Below are 6,988 nucleotides of genomic sequence, written 5' to 3'. Positions count from 1 at the left end.
AAATATTATTTGTGTCCAATGGGAGTGACAAAAAAGAACTTCTGTTTATTCACAAAAAACAAATTAATATGAATATATCAGCTGATGTGATGCCAGTGGAAAGATTTCATATTTAGAACCAGAAAAGCTGAGATGTCTTTTGTGTCAGCAAAATTATTTTACCAGATTTTCTATCCCTACTTATGTTAGTCATAAGCAAATAAAATCTTTCTAGGCCTTGAAGTAGGGTAAGCATGTCTGTATCTATACCAGTATTATTCCTGTTCTGTCCTTTTTATCCCTTTTTTAATTCTTTCATATTTTTTTCCTTTATTTTTCTAACCTTCCCTCTTTCCGTTTCTTTTTCATCTTCCTTTCCCTTTTCTTTACATTTTTCTTTCCCTTTTCCGAAGAGCAATTTGGATTACGATTACAGACCACTTACAATTGCAGAACTTCGTTTCCTTCTCTATCTTTATTACAGGCTTGCATGCATATGAGGTATTTCCAGCAGTAGGCAGCCACTGCCAACTTTTCTCCCTCTAAGAGGAAGATGATATTTCTAAATTCAGCTACAAGCATCATTGTGAAGGCCCAGTGTGACATTTGTGAAAAATCTCTTAACATGAAGAAATCCCAATAAAAGTCCAGTTACTGGGGTATTTGCACTTAATTTACCATTTTAATTTTGAGATCAAGCTCAGGGTCCCTATATCTAAATATGCTTTATGAGACTGATTACTGAAGGCACTAATCTTTCTAGGGCTACAAAATTAAGCAGAGAATTTTAACGATTAATGAATTTCCTTAAAGTTAAGATTCTTCCTTGTCTTCTATGTTTTACTGTCCTTTGAGCTCTTATACCCTAATCATAAAAGGGTTCTAGAAATAAAGTTTTTGATTAATAGGAGCATATTACTCAAACTGGTCAAAAACTTGCTAGCATCATTTTTTCTATGACAATTAAAATTACATTTAGATTTTAGATAAACTTTTAAAAAAGGCATTCTTAGTTTCCTAAAATGAAGAACCAGAAAAACGTTTAGTTTTTGTCTTAACTCTACATAAAGAGTTTGGTTTGCTGTTTTCTCTCAGCAGCGTCCTTTTTTTTTTTTTTTCCTGTTAGAAAATAATAAACTGATAATTCAATTTAATAATGATATATCAAGAAGAGATTAATTATATGCAGAGAGGATAGCTGAGGGAAAATGTTTGTTGATGATTGGAGATAAAATCAAGTGTAAGTGTAGAAATTCCCATCCACTTACTAATTACAGACTTTTCATTTTATCTGTATTATGATAGCATCCTTTATTCTTCCATGTCATATTATCCCTTTAATATTCTGACATGACATGAATTTGCACAAAACACTTGTGTTTTTTTCTGTTTCCACCTATTTACAAGGAGGATAAGTCATTGCTATAGGCAACTAAGGTACTGTTATGTTTGGGGAACATCTGGAGTCTAACATCTGATGTGGAAGGGAAACAAGGGAAATAGAAGCCTAAACATTAACTTAAAGTTTTAGAGAACTGCCACAGGTATTTGTTTCCTTCAGGTAGCCTTCAAAGACAGAAAATAACAAAAAATATTTCTGAGAAGGGTTTGTCCTTGCCAGTATGATAAGAAATAGGGAACATATTTACACTTCGTGATGAATATGCACGCATAGCACTACTTTCAGCAGACTTCATCCTTCTGAGTTTCACTTCTTACTTTCAGGAGGTATCACACTGGCTACCTTTATTATTCACAAAGAATCTAATTGATGTTATCAACACATTCTTCCAACTATGATTTCTCTTTTGAAACTTACAGAAAGTTTCTGCTGCTCTTGCCATCTTTTTCCATATTTTTCCATGACTTGTTACTTCTGTTGATGAAACGATGGTAAAAACGGTAAGAAAAAAATAATGGCTCTGGAGCTAAATGCTTCTAGGAAAGAAACAGTACATAAAGAAAATGATGGAATTGGAACAAAAGTGATGTCTAATTTCTGGCTGAGTTTTGCAGTTCATGTTGCAGCAGTGACTTGGTCTGAAAAGCAGTCAGTACTTCCAGAAACTTTATAAGGACTTTTTACTCTGAATGGGCAAAAGTTTACATTCATCAGTTGCTGATACTTCCAAGATGATTTAACTGCTCTACAGAAGTTTTTGTGTGTAGATAGACTCACAGTTAATAAACCAGGTTTGTGTGTATGTACTTCTTTAACATTCTAGATAAAAATTTTAAATTTTGTTTTTTTTTGGGAAAGGAATTAAATGAGGTGGAATGTTAATTTCTCCTAGTTCATAGTCAGTATTCCAACAGGAAACCACTTAAGCTTTTTGCTTCTGAGTATACTATTCCACTGACTCCTTCCACTTACAAACTATGTACCTAAATCTCATAGTGAAGCTGAAGTAGTTGAAGTTTGTACTAGGTGCCCTTCTGCAGAGAATTATTAGGATTTATCTAAGTTTTTCAGTACCTTGTGGGCTAGGGGAGACTTGTTTCATTGCTTTGAAAGGTGAGACTATTAGAAACATCTATTCCTCTGATCACCTTTGTGCATTACCTGTTGACTTTCTTTGTCCATCAACAAAAGAAAGTCAAGATTGGACATTAAAAAAACAGAATGACAGAAAAGTATGGGACATTATGTGGGCAGTTCTGCCAATACCAGCCAGAGATTCTGGTAACTTACCATTTACTGTTGTTATTTTAAAGGATTTTTTTTCCTACAAAATGTACATGCATACCTAGAGACAATAAATCTTACTCAGTTATAGCTATAAGGACACGCACATACAACATTCTTATTAAATGCCTGGGGCTGCCATATTATTCTTTCTTTATTATGTCAGTAGTTTTAGTGAAGGTATGCTTTTTAGATACATTTCCCTGTCATGTTTGACTATGGCTCCGTCAGGTGTATAACTGAGTTTTAAAGATTATTTTTAATGTGTAGTGCTTATTTACACCTTTTTAATAACTGTGGTTTAGGAAAGAATTACATCTGATTCATACGAAGGTCTTAATTCTGATGAGTTGTTGTGTTTTCAAGTTCTATGCAAAAGTACTATGCATCCAAGTGCAGGAGTGATGAGCTGTAATGCCTGTTGCTATTATGCTTTGCCTTAAGGAGAAACTGGTTGATTGGGGGAAGAATGTCTCTTAGCTGATGGAAGAAGAGCTGGTGAGGATATATCATGAGCACAGGATATCTGGAAGTCACTGGATATTCTAAAGTGTGTAGGAAAGTTTTGTTTTTTGAGTATGAGAAATACAATTCTCTAAACTAAAATCAGCTTTACTGACTCTGCCAACCTAACACAGAGAAAGATCAGGTGCTGCAGCAAGGAGTTCAGCTGTGAGCAGATTTGTCACACCCACACATGGGGTGTCCAAAACCAGGGCAAAACAGACAGAAAATATGCCAGCAACTGTTATGATGAAACAGATTTTTTGGGGGAGAATCTTGTACAACTTTGATTCAAATTGAAATGCTTCCTAATTTTATAGAAATCTGTTTTCTGTATCGTTATCACCTTGTTTTCCTAGGGATGTCTGTGGAACTAAATGGCTGGATCTATGATTCCACAGCCTGGTTAATATTGTTCTTTGTGGAGTAGATCTGTGAAAAATTCACAGTGTCTGATATTCTGGTTCACAGAAGAATCTACTACTACATTTAACTTGAACAAGAGATTTACTGAAAAATCCTGAAGGGATAGGAAAATCTTAAATATACTCATTCCTCCTAAGTCAATTATAGTAAGGGATCTGACTGTTGCAAATCACTGTGCACAGTCTTAACACTGTAGGCTGGGATAGTCACAGAGGCATTCATTCAGTTAAAGGTAAGCATTGTCAAGTGTCTGTGAGCAGATGAAAATGGTCCAAACTAAATCCAGCACTTTGCAAATACTTAATATGGAGCTTTAATCTCCACAGTATTTACAACAGTAGGAGCAATGCCTGGTCTGCTGAAAAGCTTGATTGTCAACCTGCCTAGATCAGTTTTACCATGAAATACAGTGTTTCTAAAATGATATATGTGATTAGAGACATTCTATCTGATCTGGAATTTAGAACAGGATCAGTGGGGAGCATAGAAGAACTCCAGCTTAAAGCTTTTTTCTCAAAGTGAACTTTTCAATCTGGGCTAATATATAAAAAATTATGCTGTGAAGATGAAATTCATTTCACCTCCATCAAAGCTGAACTTTTTCAAGGTAGGGAAGATGCAAACAGACTGCAGACTCCGCTTAGATTGTCTCAGAACAAAACACCAAGAGGAGGATTCTGGGTGGAAACCCTTCTCTGTGTTTTACTGTTTTAACAGTAGTGTTTAACATCAGCTCCTTTTTGCCAAGTGTGTGATGTGTCATGGCCATGATTACACGTGTAATATCCAAGCAGCCTATCCTCTTGTCCTACTCTGGCTTGCCTCCACTTTCCTTTCCCACTCCATCTCCTGCTGAGCTCCTTCCGATTTGGCAGGGCAATCTTTGGTCTCTTGCCACTCCAGCCTCAGCAGATTCAAAGTGTTAGAGTTGAAGAGGGATTTTAGTTGGCCTTCAGCTACATAGCTAAATTTCTCAGGATGTGGTTACAAAAAGAAAGCACCCTGGAAAGTACGACAAGTCACATCTGACAACATGCCTGCTTATATCACCATCTGTAGCATGTGTTAGACTGGAGTAGCGTTCAGTCAATTCCTTGTTTTCCACTCTTTTTTGAGACTATGGAAAATGTTGAAGTCCTACTTGTGAACATGAGTTTGTGTTATACATTGTGAAAATGTTATCAATTTCCTGCCTTTTCTGTTCATTGACATGTCTAAGACTGACCCTGACTTTGCAACCCTTTCCTGTAAACTGTGGAGGAAATAAATAAATAAATAAAGCAGATCCCAAAACTTAATGTATTAGAAGAAAAGATACGTAAAATATGTTTTTGAAAACGAATAATTACTTGTTTTATTTATTGCCGTTATCCTTTTGTGGTATCGAACTCGTAGAAATGTGCTTAAATTCATAGTTTGTTTTTTTTAATATATATATATATATTCTTTCTTTGTTGAATACACCATAATTTACAGATGTAGTGTTCTCTCTGTTGTGGCTGAACTATCACATAACCATTGTCTCTGACTTGCCTCAAGATATTTGGTTTTGTAACAAACTAAGCACTAGAACTCCTGATTGGAACATCTTGCAGTCTTCATAAGATAATCACTTGTAAGAGCTTTGTTTTCAGACATTGCCATCTAAAGTACCAATATTTAACAAGTAATTAAAAAAAAACTGAGTGTTTTGTTTTTGGTCATAGCACTGCAGGGATAATTTCATGCCCTTAGTCAAATAATCCAGACTCATGCTTTGAGGCAGAAAATGATAGCAGCATATTAGAAGCGGAGTATTATTTATCCTTCTAATAGTCTTGGTGGCTTTATGTTTCTGGTTTTCTTAACACAATAGTAATTCTTATGTCAGTGTGGATAAAACAATTACAAGCAACTCGTACAAATGCAAACCTCCTCTTGTTTCTTCTTAGCCTATGTTTCACAAAGGTATTTACGTTCATGTTAACAGCGTGACTTTGGAAATTCACCTAATATTGAATAGTACCACTGTTGGCCTAGAATTTTTCCAAACTGGGAAAACAAACTTTATTAAATGATACGTTTATATACTTATTTTCTTTTCATTAGGAAAGGTCCCTCATCTACTGATGCAAACCCTCCGGGAAACCTATCTTACTCCAGAAATATTTCTACTGTCATTATAAATGCTGATGGAATCTGTGTAAGTCATAAAATGTTCAGTTCTTACTCTGTAAATGGGAAATCTGTATTTCATTACAACAGTCTCTCTTTTTTTTTTAATAAAAATACTGATGTTGAAGAGAAGTCTTGTGAAGGGTATTTGATTCAGCTCATCAAGCTTCTAGTTTCTCTGAAAAATACCAGATATAACAGCGCAATCCCAGCTTTGATCCATTAGTTGTTAGAGGAGTTCTTATTTCTGATTGTGGGATGATCTCTGTTATTTATATTCCTGAATGGTTGGCTGTGGTGAACAAAAGCAAAGGATTTTGTAATGGTTGGAGTAGCTAAAGCCAAAATTTTCCTTAACTGGCCCAGATTAGCATTGTGTAGAAAAAGAGCTGATATTGCAGGAGGACATGATAAATGAAACTTTGGAGCATTCCGTTGTGTACATAAACAGTCCTGAGGAATGTTGAACTGAGACCCATACCTGCAACACACTTGGCTCTATTAGGCTCTTGTTTCTCCTCTTTCTTACTTTTCACTTTTAAGTATGTAATTCAGTCAGACCATACTGGCACACTATAACAGTTATTAAAATTTAGACTGTGGTTTTGTATTAGAAATGTTCTATTTTTAGAAGTTTCTATAAAAATAACTTTGGAAAGGCTTGGTATTCAAAAGTCTCTGCATAGACATTGTAAAACTGTAATTGAAAGTAGCAGACTGTGTTTGGGAATGAATAACTACCACTAATTTATGTAATGACACTTTAGTCACCCTCTGTGTACTCTGACTTTCCTGTCAATGTGGTAACTAGTAGGGGTTTTACCTGTACATTCACTGCATTGCTTTTTTTAAAACAAAAACAACAACAAAAGCCCTAATTCTCCTGTAACTTGATTCCTCTTACAGAGTAAAGAACAATGTTGTTAAAGATGCACAGGTTAGGTCAGTACTGAATTATTCACACACATCTGTAGAAGCTAGTAGTTTAGTCTTTCCAGTAGACATGTGGAGGTGCTCTCTCTTCATCTGCACATTTTCAGATGCATTCAGAAAAGTTCACAGAAGCTGTGAAAAAGTTGTGGGAAACTATTTTGAAGACCTTTGGACAACTCTTGCTTCTGCCCATAGGATATTGGCAGGAGGGATGGGGTGGAATGAAGCAGTGCCAGAACTTGGATGCTTTGAGAATATTAGAGCACCATTAGCCTTTACTCTTAAAATATCTACAGTGTGGAGAAG

The sequence above is a fragment of the Cyrtonyx montezumae genome, unplaced genomic scaffold (genome assembly GCF_038088225.1).
Source record: "Cyrtonyx montezumae isolate F1298 unplaced genomic scaffold, pur_monq_1.0 scaffold_3, whole genome shotgun sequence".
In the NCBI taxonomy this organism is placed as follows: Eukaryota; Metazoa; Chordata; class Aves; order Galliformes; family Odontophoridae; genus Cyrtonyx; species Cyrtonyx montezumae.
Note: the sequence above shows the minus strand (reverse complement) of the source record.